General features: G+C 45.6%; 1 protein-coding gene across 1 annotated transcript in view; it reads left to right on the forward strand.

The window, feature by feature from the left end:
* The window catches only part of TMIE (transmembrane inner ear), a 658,893-nt gene that overhangs the window by 57,505 nt on the left and 583,560 nt on the right, over nucleotides 1-17,828 (forward strand). The window lies entirely within an intron of this gene.

Consider the following 17,828-nt stretch of genomic DNA (forward strand, 5'->3'; position numbering starts at 1 on the left):
ACGAAAAAACGAAAAAAGTATAACAAGACTTGATGCGTTTCAGTAGTCTGTATGGGAGCCTTATACTCAACCCACTGAAATAAGTGTTTGTCATCAAATTGAAGGTGGTAGTATTGATTGGTAGTGCAATTTGGTTCCATCCATACAAATTGGAAGGGTCATCATGGAAAATAGCAATTGGCCCCCCAAGTTCTACACTGGTGGCAACATTATTGGCCTCATTACGAGGATGGCAGTAACCGACCGGTGCTAACAGCGGGTTGCTGCCATCCTTGTAACACCAAATCTGCTGCGTGATATCTCAGTGCCACCGGGACATTACAAGTCCCGACGGACCTGGATATCAGGCAGCGGATTTGGTAAATCCCCATTCTCATGGAGTCCCATAGGTTTCCAAAGGGAATGGGTTCCTGGAAGTACCAGCACTGTTGTCAACGGTGTCGGTGCTTCTGTGGCAACTCTGCCAGGTCAGACTTGTCGGGTGCAACAGCCCGAGAAGGCAGAGTTGTAGTGTGGTGGTCCAGAATGGGTGCCACTACTGTGCGACTAGCACCCTTTTTTCCGGACCGCCCCACTTAGAACGAGGCCCAGTGCAAAGCGAGTCCTCACTTGTGCAAAGTTCTTTTGAATGGTAAAAAGACACTTTGCACTGTTCCATGAATAAGGGTGTTTGTTGGCAGTGCAAAGTCACTTTGCACAAGTGAAAAGTCACTTTTCAACGTGCATACAATTCCATGAATCAGGCCATAGGTCTCTTCACTGGCCTCAGCAGTAAGATTTTAACTATGCCTCCAGACCATTAGCAGCATTAAAATTGGAACTAGGGCAAAGCTCCCTGAGCTGTATAGCTATGACAAGAAAGCTTCCTTTTTTTGAAAACAAATGCAATGCTGCAACAAGTCAATAGCCAAGCTGTCCCTACATCACCTTTCAACGTTTCTCCAGAGACCAGCTGAGATGGCAATGTGGGAGGGAGCCCCAACAGCAGTGTTTTGCAGGACAGAACTGCAGATGCCTGATTTAATTTCATTTAAATATTTTGGATTATTTGGCAATGAGTTTGCTAACGTCAGAAGAGTCGGTGAGAGATGACTGATGTAAAGTTTAGAACTTGAAAGATTTAACTAATAGTGTACGGTTTTCCACTCGCCCCCGGGCACCAGACGTAATTCGAATTCTGACTCATTCACAAAGCTCGGAGGCACTTAATCAAGGCTTGGCTGGTCCAACTGAAATGAAGAGTTGTTGTGGTAGGATTTTAACAGTTGCCTTGGGTTGAAAGGAAATGTAAATGTAGTCATAATTGTATTGAAACTGTTGACCAGTTGTGCGTGTATGTCCTCGCCATTACATAATACGGTTCCTTAAACATATTTGTAAAGCGAAAGGAGATGGAATTTACAGTGGCCATAAGTACCCCGCTGCTAGAGAGAGAAAATATATTGGCCGCACCGGCTATTTTGCAATTTATATCACGGGTAGAGAAAATGGATCATATTTTTTAATTATAGAATTAAATTGAAAACTGAAAAAAAGGATTCTTGCATTCAGGACAGTTTATTGGGAAGAATAGTTTTAATTAACTATTAAGGGCCCGATTCATGGAATTATTTGCGCAGAAAATAGGGTACTTGCGCGCCAAACTACGCACAAATCCGCATTCGTCAATTAATGTAATTGAATGTGCTGTACTTTTCCAGGACTTGTGTGGAGGTTGCGCATGCTCAGCACGTCTCTGTGAACAGTCGAGCGCCTTGCGTGGGCAAGCAGAGGGCAGAGTATGTGGCGGAACACGGAAAATGGGGAAGAACATGTGTAAAAGTGGGCGTTATGAGGGACGGCAATCCCTTGCACACCCAGAATTGCGCTGAACAAAACGTATTCATGAAACCATCTGCACAGCTCTTGGCATAGGAATGGCCATGCAAATCACTTGATCTCTACGCCACCCGAAGGCAGGAGTAAGTAAACTTGCGGGTAGGAATCACAGGACGGAGGTGGGTATGCTAGTCGGATATAGGGGTGTGTGTAAACAACCGGGGTTCCGAGCTTACTTAGGGATGCGCGTATGTAGTTTAGTTGGGTGCAGGTATGGTTTACAGGGGTCCGCACGCAGATTTCCCGAGTAAATACAGATTTACAACTTTCCATACGCATGGTGTTGAGGTGCAGGCAACAGTTATGGGGGACCCTGTGCAGGGTCCCCAAGATGCAGGCCTGCTTTCGGGAGAACCTACACACTGTTTGAAGGGTGCGTGTATTTGCACCCTGTGCAGTGTGCAAAGGTAGCTGTTCTGGCTGTTAATGCTTTGTGTGTGGGCGTGTCGGGTGCGTTCCGGGCGCAACGTGTGAATATGGTAACTTTGCACAGTTAATTCCATGAATACACGGGGCGTGCATTTTTTATTTTGCACACAGGCTCACACAGTGGCCTTCTCGGCACGCAGCCCTTGCAGGATTTCTGCACACATTTCCATGTATCAGGCGATAAAATAGGGTTTTATTGTGGAATATGTGATATATTTAGACATGATGTGTGTAAATGGTTTGTATGACACAATGGGCCTCATTACGAGGTTGGTGGCCTTGCTGGTTTTACCAGCAAGGCTACCTCCATACCAGCATAAAAAACTGGCACCAGCGAATGGGCAATTACTGGGGTATTCCAGCCCCGCTGGACCCGGTAATTGCCCTTTCACCGGTGCCAGGTATATCTCAATTCCCATTTCAGCCCCATAGGGCTCAATGGGAATGGGGATGCCTGTAGCACCGGCACAGTTCATAACGGTGCCGGTGCTACAGGCTTGCTGTGCTCGCAGGTGCCTTTCATTCCACCAGGGCAGACCTGACGCAATGAAAAGCATCTGCAAGCACAACTCAGAGTTTGCCGGTCCGTTAACAACGGTACCGGCAAGCATACCGGTACCGTTGTTACCGGACCGGCAACCTCATAATGAGGCCCAATATCATAATTATTTTTTTTTTATTTTAATTATTTTTTTTTTATTAAGGTATGTAGTATACAATCATAAAGTCATAACTTCATAAACATAATGCAGTGAGACCTTTACAATAGTATAGGTTAAACAATGGTAAAAGAAAGTGTTCCGAAAGAGAAGTTAATTGAGTACACTGTGTATAATTAGGAGTTGAGCATTTGAGGAACAAATTGTCAATACAATTGAAAACATACGCGAAACAACTATAGCACAGTGTTGTGCAAAACTTAATGTAGAACGATTTCTGCATTATGATGTCTTAAGTGGGGGAAGACAAACACAAGACTGACATTTGACAAACACGAGATGTGAGGGGAGGGGGGAAAAAGAGGGGAGGTAGATATTAATGAAGAGAGGCACATTGGCATATATTACAGTAAATATTCAGTTGAGTGATCGGATCAATATTCACATGTAAAGATCTTGGGAGCATCAAAGGAGTATGAGATATTTGAGGATGTCACATTCCGTGCGTGGTTACATTAAAGTGATTCAGATAGCGAATGAAAAATGACCACTTAGCATTAAACTTGGGTATAGAATTAAGATTGTTTGCCATGCACATTTCCATCTTTTGCGTGAGACATATATTGTTCCACCAGCTTCTTATACACAAGGAACGAGAATCTTTCCAATTGGCAGTTATACACTTCTTAGCCAAACAAACAAAAAGATCATAGAGCTTGGATGCACCAGAGGGCAAGTGGGTGGTAATAGCCAGACTACCTAAAACAATATTCATAAATGAAAGAGGTATGTCAGTGAAAAAAATAGAGTTAAGGTATTTCCACACTTGTTGCCAGAACTTAAGGGTATAGGGACATGAGAAGAACATGTGCTCATACGATGCAGGAGTGACTCCACATGTCCAACAATTATCATTGTTATTGATATTGGATAGAAATAGTTTGGCTGGTGTGATGAAAGCTCTGTGTATAAAGAAGAAAAAATGTTGGGAGTTATTTGCAGATGTTGAGATATATTTAATTCTAGAGAAGAGCTTAGACCATGTGTGATCGTTTAAAATGTATCCAAAGTCATTTTCCCATTTGTGGCGTATCGAGCACAACTTCAGGGATGATATGAGAATGTTGTAGAATGTTGAAGCCTTTGTGTCAGTGGGCATTTATTCACACAGACAGACTCCCCAAAAAAACGCCTTTCTCCTTACCTATGGCGTAACAATAAGATACTGATTAAGAATAAAACCCTAAATAGAAAATCCTGGAAGAAAAAGGGTATTAGATTTATACAACAAATCATAAATAAATCATCTATCCTTTCCTTTCAGCAGCAAAAAATCAATTCTCAACCCCCAACACAGATTACAACTTCTATAATGAATTAGTTAATTCTTGCTTTGATGCTCTCCACAGCTCCTCCAATGATATTCTGACTCCTGATGCCTCAATATTGCTACAATATCATAATTATTAACGACGGGTAAGGTCAATTAGATTTTAGTTTTTGCATGAAGTGTATGTGTAAACGTGGTTTAATACAGTTGGGAAAGCAAAATATGTTTAAAGGCATTTAACCAAAAACAATACAAATTGATTGACTTGAATTAAATTACTTATTTAGGCAGCATCCTGGAAATACTGTAGTTGCAACAATTCTGCATTTGCAAACTAGTTGAAACAGATTTTGAATTTGCAGACAGCTGCATGCCAGAAAATTGCAGGGTTAGGGTGTCATATCATTTATTGTTTTTGTCCATTAAAAAAAAAATATCTGTTTGCTTGTGAACAAAGCACATAACAACAGTATTTTCAAAAAGCCGAACCCACACTACTTTACACAATCCCCCTCCCTTCATAGCACCATAATGTGCAACAATTATTTCTTTTCATTTTGTTTTAAAAATATTATACAATGTTGTGAATAAATAAAAAACAAACAATAAAAATGCAACGGGCCTCATCAAAAGTTGTGCGGTGCAGTACAAATGTGGTGGTAATAGCGTAACTGCTGCATGACCGCACCGCCCAATCGCGAGTTTGGGTGAAAGTTGGAGGATTCACCTGCAGCTCAGAGCTGGAGGTGAATGTGCCGACTTTCCAACCATTTTTGGTGCAATTACCATGGCACAATTACCGCCGAAGGATTAATACAATTCATTTATTATAAAGTGCCCTGACTGGAGTTATTTATCTTCTGAGCAAGAATTGGATGTCCCACCCTATAAGCATTCATTTTAAAAGCGTGTATTGCAGATATGCATATTATTAACATCAATATTGTTTTTGTCATTAGGGTTAACGAAACTAAATTAGAATCAGGATTATAGAGCATAAATCTATCATTATGCCATAATGATGCCACTTGCTCAGACCAACCCTGGATAAAAGGGAATGTTGTTTGCAATTAACTTTTATCGCTTCATATATGACCATTCTATTCTCTGCCATGTATCGGAAAGCAGCACATAATATATCTCTCTCCAGCTGACCCCCCGCCTTGTAGTGAGTTGCGCTCCTCTACTTCCCCTTTTCATCTATTGGCACTTTCTATAATTTGCCCTATTTGAAAAGAAATGGTACTTGCAGTTTTATCGAAAGATAAGCAAGTCATGTATATGTACTCCTACTTGCTTCATGTGTGGTTCTACTCTTTGGTGAAGCTATTCAGAAGCAAGTGTCTGAAGATTCAATGGGCTGTGCCCTTTGCATCAGCTCCACACTGTTTGCACACTGTCATAATAATTCACTTGATGGAGCTATTCGAAGCAGAGGAGGAATTGTTGTTGTGTTTGGAACAGCAGCCGCAAAAGCCCTGAAGTCATTGAAACTGCAAAAGCGAAAGTAGCAACCTCGTGTTCCTGTTCACAATACATTTCAAAGCAGATCTTCAATATTAAATGAACACAGTCTTAACTCAATGTTAAACATCCTTTAACTTTTTAAAATACATTCCAATAGTATAATATGAGCAAAGTCTTAACCTTAATGTCTCAGAAAAGGCACTGATAGGAAGAGGGCGTTTAAGCAAAGATGAATATGTTTATTTGCATGAATTACTAGGTGCAAAGAAGCACACTTTACAAATTTTATTTTTTTATTTGTTTATTTGAACTTTACTCGGTAAAAACCAAGTTTTGTCAAAATTGACAGTAGTAGAAAGTACAGATGTTCCTTAAATACAATAACAATTACAATAACAATGGCCACTAGCCACCCGCCTGCTGCTGTGGCGGACCATCTTGGAGATCTAGTCGTCTAATTTGGTCAAACACCCGGTCTATGAGTTTAGCAAAGGCTTGCGACCATTTGTTGTTTTCACCGGCGATCAGTCTGTTCCACAACTCGTCTGTTTGGAATATCCATAGGTTCTCATCAAGGGCAGGGAGATACAGGTTTCTTGAATCCTTCATGTTGACGCATTCCATCACCAAGTGTTTCAATGTTTCTATGGAGTCAAGCTTCTTGCATAGTCTACAACGTTTATCCCCTCCGCCTCCTCTGATGGCACTAATCTCTCTGGTTGGGAGGAGGTTGAGTCTTGCTCTCATTATCAAAATTCTCAATCCTTTATTAGGGAACTTGGCGCAGTATTGTAATGGTTTATTTGCCTTATTGCAGGAGGGCGGGAGATGGTTTAACAGTTTGTTCCCGGTGGCATTTTCTATGGTCGTGATCCAGTCCAGGTCTTCTAGTTTCTTTTTAATTTTGTTGGGGTTTTCTTTTAGTTCTTTTTCTGAACATAGAATTTTTGCCAGATCGTCCTTTCTCCATTTTACCCAGTTTTTCACGGCCGTGCACTTCCCAGTTGCGATTTCCTCACCTATAGAAGCCAGAATGGGTGGTCCCTCAGCCATGATGATTTTTCGATATAGGCTCATCGCTCTTTGGTCCACCATAGACGCCAAGGAAAGCAGCCCTAAATCTCTCCTGATCGCCGGCATGGAGGTGGATTTTGGGAGTCCTAGTACTGTTTTCCATACATATCCTTCCAATTTGGCCCAAATCGTCTTTTGGAGATATAGTGAGGTCTCTGCTCCATAGATTAATGTTGGCACTACCTTGGCTTTGTAGAAAGTTAACGCCGGAAGAAGGGAGAATTTGCCGTACTTGCGGTCAATCGCTCTAGTTTGGGCTGTGAGCCGTTTGACTTTCTCCCATAGTTGGTTTTGTAAACTCTTATCCGTTTGTGAGCTCTCCAAATCGATCCCTAGGTATTTGAAAGACTGTACAATTTCCAATTTGGTTTTTTCAAGGAAAATATTTAACTTGGCTGGTCCTTTATTGATCACTTTCTCCATTATCATGATTTTACTCTTTGTCTTGTTAATTGCCAAGTGGTTTTTCTCGATGTACTTTTCCAGGATCTGTAATTTTCTTTGCAATCCCACTTTGGTCTGGTCGATGAGGATAACATCATCAGCGTACATTAAGCGCGGAATCTCCATTTTCCCTATCTTCGGGGGAAAAGCCCGAATGTTCGCTTCAGCTTCTTGGTAGTCCCCTAGGAAAGATATGAACAGGGCAGGGGCTAACGGACATCCCTGTTTGACCCCTCTTTCCACCAATATTTCTCCTGAGAGTGCGCCTTGATGATTCAATTTTACACGCATTTTTGTATCCATGTTTAAAGCCTTCATGGGTTCCAAGATGTTTGGTGGACACTTCCAGGCATGAAGCTTCGCCCATAACGTGGGCCTGTCGACCATATCAAAGGCCTTTGAGAGATCGACAAAAGCCAAGTAGACCTTCGGGGCTCCTTCTTTAATTCTCGCTTTGAGAATGTTTAATGCCATTAAGTTGATGGAGGTTGAGCCCTTTTTTTGAAAACCTGATTGTAGTGGGTCTTTAGCCGGACTTTTTTTCTCCCAATCCCGAAAATGGTCTAGTAGGCGGGAGGCATATAATTTGCCCAGGATGTCCAATAGAGCTATCGGCCTGTAGCTTGCTGGTTCTTGCCTTGGGCCCTTTTTATAGATTGGGACGATCACCGCCCTTAGCCAAGATTCTGGCAGCATCTTTGAGCTGGCGCATTGCGCGAATATTTTGCTGATCCACTTAGCCCATTCCGCCGGAGAAGCTTTGAGATCTACATTTGTTAGCCCATCCGGTCCAGGAGCTCTAGAAGTTTTCAGGTTCCGTATGGCGATTTCGATCTCTTCAGTATTGGACAGGTCAACCCATGGTGTATCAAGGTCCGATGGCAAATCTTTCCTGTTGCCAGGAAGACCCTCGAATTCGGTCGTGAAATACTGCACCCACCTTTCTTCTGCTACAGCATTTGCTGTAATGGTCCTTTGATCTGCTTTCTTGTTTTTTAAAAGGGACCAGAATTCACTAGCATTTTTTGTTGCTAGTTTAGACATCATCTCCTCTGCGTCTCTTTGATATTGCCCTGCTCTCTGCTGTCTGAGCCAGTTTTTGTATTTTCGTTGTTCAAGACCCCAGCTCTTCCAATCTTCTATGTTGTTGGATTTCTTTGCTGTTCTTAATAATCTGCGGACCACTTTTCTTTTGATCACTAGGTCTTTATCATACTGGTGGGCCGTAACAGTACTTCCCTTTTTCTTTTTTGCACCTTTGGATTGGTAGGCTACTAACAAGGGCAAGTAGTTTGGACGTTGATTAAAGGCCGACTTGGGGTCGGCGCCCTCTTTCTGATCCCACGCTCGGTTGATTTTGTCGATGTCTTGTGCCTTTAGTCGAAGGCGGGTTTGCTGCGCATTGACCTCAGTCGCCCAGTCATAGGTGTTTAGTTGCTTCATGGACGTCTGCCATGAACATTTCAATAGGTTATGATCACTGTTGACAGTTTGTTGCACCTTGAAACTTGTCAGATCCCTGATGAGGCCGTTGGACACAAAAATGTGGTCTAGGGTTGCTTTAGAATCATTTCGTTCCCATGTTGGAAAATTCGTTTGGTTGGGGAACAGCGTGGCCACATTTTGAATGTTTCTTGAGCTCAAAATTTTATTCCAGGCCTTTCCTCTCTTCACCGTGGGGTCGGCTGGACCCCGGAAATTTGTGGGGCACTTTATGTTCGCCTTGGGTTCAATGCATATCGCATTGAAATCCCCGCAAATTATCAGTTCGATTTGGTCGAATTTTTCGTAGAGCTGGTCAATCTGCGCACTCAGGTTTTCACAGAAGGCTTTCGTGGATGAACGCTGAGGATTCCAATAGCAATTGATAATTGCCACCGTTTTTTTCCGGGTGATTTCCGCCTTTGGGTTATTTTCCTCCTGTGTGGTTAAGGTTACGAGTGTTTCGTAGGACTGTCTCCACAGCGTTGGTTCTGTGAGGCCTGAGCCCGATTTTATCGCTGTCAGCAAACCAGATGATGGTCTTCCCATCAGGCCTTTAACTGCCGGTGCGATCACCACGGAAAACCCATCTAGGGCAGGTTGTTCCATTAGCCAGGTTTCCTGCAGGCATAAGATATCGAACTGGCTGAGGTCAACGTCTCCTGGGGTCGTGAGGTGTCTGTGACCTCTCGTATTCCAGGATCCGAGTGTGATAGTGTCCTTACCGGGGAGCTCGCTTTTTCTCTCTTTGCAGTTCTCCTTGGAGCGAACCGCCCCCGGTCGTTGCTATTTCTCCTGGTTTTTCTTCCAGGCTGTTGTTAGCCATTTCCATGGACCCATTGGTAGATTTTCGATGTTCTTCCCTTTTTCTTTAGGACTACACCGGGCCGTCCTCCTCTGATGTCGTTGGTCTTGATCGGATTTGCCAGGGGGGCCCCTTCTCCTTTGATCATCTCTGTGACTTATTGGCGACAGCCTTAGCTGCTCTTGCTTGTCTTTCCTGCTATAGTATCGTGGTGACTTTATATCATCCCTCTCCCCTACTTCGGATCTACGCCTTTCGCCCTTCATTTTGCACTCATGGCTATGGTGTACTTGTCTCTGTTGAGGGTAGGTGTATCGATTATCTCGATATAATTCTTCTGTTCTTGATCTAAAATGGTACTGTGGTTTGTGCCTCTCCACCCTTCCCTCGTGCCAGTTTTGGTTGCCCGTTCTGTTCTTTAGTTCCGTCAGGCGAAGACCCATATGCTCCAGTTCTTGATATACCGAGTCGTTGATGCCTTTGATGGCCGTATCTTTCAGGTGGAGATACGCTTTCGCCCTCTTCTCCCTGTGATAGGGTTCCACCAGCACTAGATCTTTCGTTGAGATGTTTTCCAAAATTTTTACTTTCTTTGTGATTTGTAGGACAGTCGGTCTGTTTAAGATGGTAAATTTTCTATCTGGAACCATTTGTTCAAGTTTAAATATTCTAATCTCTTTGCGAGCATTTCTTTTCGTGTCTAGATCCTTTTTGGGTAGACCGTCTTTACGTGGACTGACCCGCCAGTCTTTTCTTCCCTTCGTTAATGGGGATGAGGGTGATGTGGTTCTAATTTTCTTGTCTCCATGATGAGAAGTGTCCTCCGTTAATCTTTGTGCTGAGTTGTTATTTGAATTGTGCTCATCCGATCTACTTTGTCCCTCTAACTCTTTGTTGATTGGTAGGGTTGGGGATGTTTTACCTCCTAAGACGTCGTCATTTATTTTTTTTTTTATTATTATTTCCCGCGGTTCATCCGTTGCCTCCAAAATCTCAACGACCTCGGTGTCTGAGTAGGTGGATATATTCATTAGGTCCGCACAGTTTAAGAAATCCTCCACTGTTTTCGGAGATTTGGGCTGATTAACTTCCTGATGAATTTTGATTTGTGTTACCCCCTCTTCAACTACCGCCCTCTGGGCTGGGGCAGGTCTTTGGTTCGCGGGGTTCTTGCGGTTGATTCTAATTTCCCTTGGAATCCTTGCTGGTGATTCAATCTTCTGAGGCATCTGTCGCTGGTTCTCTTCTCGTTTACCTTGCTTTAAAACAAGCAGAGTGTTCTCTTTTTTCTGAGGGCGAGACCCCTCCTCAATCCCTGAAGCCCCCCTTACAGGCGATTTTACTTGCCCACCGTTGTTCCACTTTTCCAACTTTTCGATTTTCTTTTCCAGGGCTTCAATTTTTTTTTCCCACAGCAACCTGTGAGTGGGTTGCACCTGCGGTGACCCTGGATCTGGAAGTCCTGGTGGTGCTTGACCTAGCTGGAGGGCCATAGACCCCATTTTTCCAACGGCATCTGGTTTAGTTGCCCAAAGGTTGTGTTGCATGAGCATCTTTTCACTGGTTTCTAGAAAAAGAGTTTCCATGTGGGTCAATTTATCCATCATATTAGATAAAATTGCCGTATTGTCTTGAACATTTCCCTTGATCGTCTCGTATAACTTACAGAATGGCGCTAAAACGACAGTCATCGCAGACATGATAGCAATCATGTCAGGTTTTTTGTTGGATGGTTCGTTCTGTAATGACACTGCAATCTCACTAAGTCTTCGCTGTTTCGGTGGAGTAGGCATTTTATCAGATCTTCGCATTTGGACTACTGAATCAAAGGTGGCTCTTTCTTCGGGTGATCCTTGGTCTCGGGCAGTGATTCTCCCTGTGCTGGTGGAGCCGCCACACTTCCCAGCCCTGTCTATGTTCAATTTGGGAAGCTCCTCTATCCTTCCAGGCGTGACCTTTTGATGGACGCTGCCTGGATGGGGTTTCGGCCACGCCCCAGACTCTTCTTCGTTCTTGTTGGTCTGTGAAATTTGGTACATCGTCCTATCGCACTCTTGCCGTTCTTCTTCCTCCTCATCCTCCATCTCTATCTCCTCTGTAACTGTAGTTCCTACGTCGCAGAGGCTTTCTCTTTGAATCATCTCGGGGGCTCTCATGAGCTGATCTTGTGGATCCCTTTTCCTACCCTCGGCGACCTCAGATTCTTTGGTTTTTGCATCTGCCTTGGGTAAATTGCATATTGTCTTGTTTGGCATTTCACTCAATGGTCTATTTGGCGAGCTTGTTTTTTTTGATACTCCACTAGGTGGCTCTGTATTGTTTTGTTTTTGAACCGACTGGGGTTCCGTTACGAGTTCCAGCATCTCCGCATCTGAAATTTCGGTATCGACGCTCCGTTTTCTTTTTTGTTGTTGAATAAAGAAGGATTTGAGCGAGCGGAACGCCAGGTGGTTGGGAAGCCCTTTTGGGATTGGGGCTCCTCTATTAGGGCCTTTAGTTGGAATTTGTACCACCGGTCCCGTCAAGTTTCTAGGTCTCATGGATGCTCTCTTCATTGCTCCTTGGGATCTCACTGCAAATGGAATGGACGTTTTATTTCTTTTCTTCTTTGAGACCCCCATTCCCGCCTTCGCTTGTTCTCCGTCCGTTTCTTTATTGGAGTCGTCTGGTTCTCGTTCTGTAAAGTCCTCACTGTCCGAGGCTGCTGCTTCTAGGTCAGACTCAATCTCCGGGTCCGGACCTGGCCCTTTGTCTCCGGGGGATTTTGCCCGGCATGGCCTCTTTAGCCTTGTCTGTTCTTCGTCTCGGCCATTGAATTCTGCCTTCTCCGTTGATTTGTGGAGCAACACCTCAATTTGAAGTGGGGTAGATGCCTGGTCATCTTTCTTCCTTTCGTTAATTTTCTTCGTGGTCATTTTATCTTGTTCCCTTTTGGGATTTGGGCTTGCTCCAAGCGACGAGTAATGTGGTGAGAGTTTTCTTTGGTCCATTGCCACCGTGATCTCATTTAATTTTTGTGTATCTGCTGATTCTTTTCCTTCCCCTCGCCCTCCGGTAGATATGACGCAATTTAGCGCCGCACTCCTCCGGGCTTCTGGGTTTGTGGCTGGTCTCTTAGGCGGCTGCATTTGCCTCGCGTTCTTTGTCCGTTCTTTCTCCGGGCTTACTTTCCCCGTTGCCTCTTTCACCTCTATCACTTCGACAGTGTGGTGGATATTTTCTGGCGCTTCCGAGCCTATCTCCGAAACCCGCCACCGGGCCCCGCTACTCCCTTCGTCCATTGGGATAGCGCTATTCGATCCTGCACCTAGGTGGTTGGTGGTTGCATTGCGTGGACCCGAAGGAGGTCCTCCTCTCTGTTGGTCCACGATTACGTGCACCCTGTCATCAAATTGTTGGTCCTCCCCTGAACAGTCCAGGTCCAGGGGCCAGGACTCTACCCGTGTCTGCCCTTGTAATGCGGTCCTTTGCGAGTCTGTCGGGCAGAGTGAGCCGACCACTGGGTCGTGGGGCTCGGGTGCGGGATCTTCGATTTTGTCGGGAGTAAATTCCCCCGAAACGTCTGAGGTCTGTCTGAAAGTTTTACTGAACGGAGTTTCTGGCGGCCTCAAACATAGCGGGGACGGGGACGTAGGCGGTCTATGTGCCGAGTCCGACTCGCTTCTTCTTCTCTCCGGGCACGTCTTTTTCCCCCGCCCTGGCTTTGCTGTCATTGCCGGGTGTCGTACTTTCGGGGTAGGTTTAACAACTCTCGAGTCGAGGGTACCAAATGGGGGACGTACCTCGGGTTCCATTCGGGTGCGGCTCCGCGTCCGCAGCGGACTGCCGCAGACTGGCTCACACCTCGGCCTCACAGCTCCGCTTCACCGCTCCGCTTCACCGCTCCGCAATGTCGGGTAGAGGAAGTAGCACCTTCCGGGCACAACGATGTGGACGGACTGCCGCAGACTGGCTCACACCTCGGCCTCACAGCTCCGCTTCACCGCTCCGCTTCACCGCTCCGCAATGTCGGGTAGAGGAAGTAGCACCTTCCGGGCACAACGATTTATGTTAAACAAATAGAAAAGGACAGCTGCGAGGAGAGCAAAAAGAAAATGTTGCGCTGGGCCGTGTGTTTGGGAGCCCCCCAGAGAGTGGACGATGGTGCTTAGCTGCCTGGCAGGGGCAGCTTGGACACCCACAGGCCGTGGTGGGTGTCAGCCCATCCGGGGGCCACACTGGACAGGCCCAGGAATATCAAAGGGCCCAGGAAGTGTGCTACCGAGGCCAAAGATGGACTGTCCTGTCTGGATCGCGTGAGGGGTTGCCCAAACCATGCCCCCTGGCCATGCTCCAAGTCGGCCCTTCGTGGAAGCCTGGAGTGGTGAAACTAACCCGTGTTGCGGCAAAGAGGTGGCATGGATGTTACTCTGGTGGGCTACCCCTTGCAGCTCTACAACGCAATGCAGAGGGGCACGCTGGGAAGAGAGGAAGGCCACAGGTGTGCCGGGGATCAATGGCAGTGTCCCCGTTGCCATGAGGATGCCACCTGACTCCAATATGGCCGTCCACCATCCACAGGGTCAACAGCAGTAACTCGGGTGGGCCTGAAGAATGGAAATGGCTGAGTGGAGCCTATGGGGACCACTCTGAAAAGATTATTGATGACACAGTTCTCAGCAGTAAAAGTGGCAGTGTTTCCACACCAACTGTGACGCTGCCTGAAGTAAATATGGCACAGCTAATGTGGGGGTGACAAGGGCAGACCCCACAGCAATGGGGCCACCCATGAAGCATTGTGGCCATGGGACCTGCCAGGGGTGTTGCTAGGTCTGGAAAAGACCGGGGCTACGCTAATGTCAGAACTGTCGGGACTGGGGGCTAGCTAACCTTTTGGCTGTAGCTCCTGATATTCTATCCGGGGCTACAACCAAAAGACCAGGGGCTATAGTTCCCTTAGCCCCCCCCCTAGCAACGCCTCTGGGACCTGCCACCAATGGGCCCATCCAGAATATTAACAACTGCTGCCGATCATGGAAGTGATGATGGCGAGCCAACGACTCAGGCAGGGTGCCACTGAAGGACTTAAAAAAGGCACAGGCCATGTGCTGTGATATGGGGAGCCCCATGTGGTGGACGGTGCCACCCAGAAGGAAGAGCAGCTGTGGGGCTAGCTCAGAACAACCAGGACAGGGCTACGAACAACTAGGACAGGCATCATCAGGGGACTGAGTCCCACATCACCAAAGTCTCCACCGAATAGCCCAGAGGGTACTATTAATGAGTTGAGTGACTGCAGCAGTCACCCCACTGTGTCATAATTCACTATTTGTATGTTGTATATCAGTGTTTATATTTGTTATGTGTCTAATGAAGATTAAGTAGGGTAACTGTTATGTAGGAAGTCATTTTTTTAATGGGAATGTTAAGGAGGTTCAAAGTTAAGTAGGATCAGAGAGAAGAGGGGAGGTACCCTGGTGTGAGGTAGCAGGATTCGCCTGTGGCTGCCTACGTAGAGGAGACCACCCACAGAGGTATTCCACTGGCCTCACACTAAATGTTGTTGTTACCTGGAGTTAGGGAAGGGGTATGTTGCATCAGATTCACCTTAAGGGTCCCTGTGAACCTCGAAGGTAAGCTGGGCTGACGGACAGATTCCCAGTTTGAGGGAACTCACATCAGGAGAATTTTAGGAAGGGGATTCAAGTTTATGGGCCTCATTACAGTTTTGCTGCTGTGGTAAAAGTGATGGTAAAACTGCCTGCAATTCCGGCACCAGCAGGTGAGGGTAATATGGCCACCGTAGCCAGGGCCATTATACTATCAAGGCTTGACTATGGCAATGCCCTGTTATTAGGGGCCTCCTCTAAGGATGTTTCTAGTTGTCAGGTGCTTCAGAACAATGCGGTTAGGCTGGTAAAAAATCTGAAGAAAAGAGATCATGTTACTGCAGAGAGAATATCCTTGCATTGGCTCAGAGTGGAGGAGCGTATTAAATTCAAAGCTCTCTGCCTGGTGCATAAATGCCTGTACGGCTCTGCTCCTGAGTATCTGAAAAAGGGCTTAGTGCTTCATACCCCCAGTAGGAATCTTCGTTCAAAGGGTAAATGCCTGTTGATCGTCCCCAAGTTTAAATTGAAATCTGGGCTGGGCAGTTCCTTTTTGGTGCAGGCCCCCAGCTTGTGGAACAGTGTTCCAGAAACACTCAGAACCGTTACCAACCTTACTGTTTTTAGGAAAGGGTTGAAGACTCATCTTTTCAGATGATGAACTGGGATACGGGGGATTATGACCACCTCATGGCTTAGCGCAGACATTCCTATTGTATTGTTTTGTTTTTCGTTGTTTGCCTAAGCGCCCTGATGCCCACGGGCTATCGGCGCTATACAAAAAATAAATACATACATACATACATACAGCACTTTTACCGCACCGTCAACACACAAATTTGAAGACGGGGGTGCTGATTTGCCTCCAGTTTAAAGGGTGGCGGTAAATCTTGCCACCACTGCCAAAATAATGCCGGAATTACTGGCACCAGTAATTCCAGTGCTGGTTATTCCAGCAATCCCCTCCATGGAGTCCAGAATGGGGATTTGCCGGCGTTTCCGCCACTTGTAATATGCTGGTTATTCTAGCATTCCAAATGGCAGAAACGGTATTACCACTCTGTTCATTTAGCAAAGCAGCACCCCTCCCTATCCAGCTGGCTTGGGGGTGGTGGTTCCCATGAGAACTGTCCCTGACATGAGCAGGGAAGGATCACTCACTGGCCTGAGTTAGGACCGGAAAACAGGGGCTTCTCATATCTCTGGCCAATATACGTTTTATTTGATTTTTGTGGGTTGAGTCTTTGATTCACTTTAGGGGCCTACTTTGCTTTTGTTCCATGAACTTGGTTTGGTGCCTGTCGCCTTGAATTAATATGCTTATATGCACATCTGCAGTTTAATAACGTAATCAAGTGCCCTTAAGAACTTATTTTTGCATACTGTGAGACTGGAGGCATCGACGCTACCCATACGCTCATATCGTTGCGCAGTAATATCTTTTCAGTTCAGATTCAAGACTTTTTAAACCCACAAATTTGCTGTTTGCTACACATGCCAGAATGTTTAAACCATAAACCTGCTAGCCTCTTGTGTCAGATTGCAGAGAAAACACTCAGAGTGTCAGGGCCAGTTGAAAGGTTTTTATTTCATCCTTTGAGAGGCCTAGGGCCGTCCCTGTCTCTCTCTCCCCAGAGATGTCCACCCTCTCCCAGGCGTCTATAACCCCTGGCTAGTACTATCGACTGTTAACCCCTACTGTGGCATTTTCTGCCCTGAGGTGGTCTCCCTAAATGCTGGCATCACTTCTCCTACTGCTTCCCTCCACCCTTTGCTGTAACCACCCATTCATCTCCATTCTACTACATCTTCTCACTAGAACAATTCTCTTCCTCCCACTTGAACATCCCTCTGTCCAGAGGTACACTTCTCTTCCCCCATCACACTCCTCCACCCAATACTACACTTCTCTGCCCACCAGTACACTCCTTTGCCTACTACTACACTACTCCTCACACTACTCCCCTCCTCTGCCCTATCACACTCCTCCACCCAATACTACACTCCTCTGCCCACCAGTACACTCCTCTGCCTACTACTACACTACTCCTCCACCCACTCCTCCACTCCTCTACCCAACTACACAAGCACGTTTTTTTCCACCCAATATCATTCACTTCACATTCACTCCTTACTTCTTTCACTCACTCATCACATAAACACACACAGTCAACTACATATTCAATTTCACTCCTAAACCAATTCCTCACCTGCTCTAACAAACTCATCAAGCCATTTCGAATTTCTGCCTCCTGGTTATCCTCCACATCAACTTCTGACTTTACCCGGTAAATGCACCCTTCCTACTTGCTATTCCTCCTTTAGTATTCTTTGTTTCCTAGTGATGGGTGCTCTTTCCCTGCACAATCTAGGCTGCTCTCACCACTCCAGCATGTGTATGTGCGCGGGAAAGCTCTGAAAAGCTCTGAAAAGGGCATTAAGCCACGCCCACTGGTTCTGCAATACAGTAATGGATGGCCCAGACAAACTGCAACCAAATTTAACAGCAAGAACATTAGAAATCAAGGCACTACTCAAAAATAAATCGAAGACTGTTATCCTTCCGCTGGCTCGAGTACAGAAGTGTGCTTAAATAATAAAAACAGGGCGCTTTCAAAAGAAGAAAGACAATTTCATCAATGATGGATGTATTTTAGAACTGTAACTTTCAG

This window comes from Ambystoma mexicanum, chromosome 2q (assembly GCF_040938575.1).
Source record: "Ambystoma mexicanum isolate Mex_15411 chromosome 2q, UKY_AmexF1_1, whole genome shotgun sequence".
NCBI lineage: Eukaryota > Metazoa > Chordata > Amphibia > Caudata > Ambystomatidae > Ambystoma > Ambystoma mexicanum.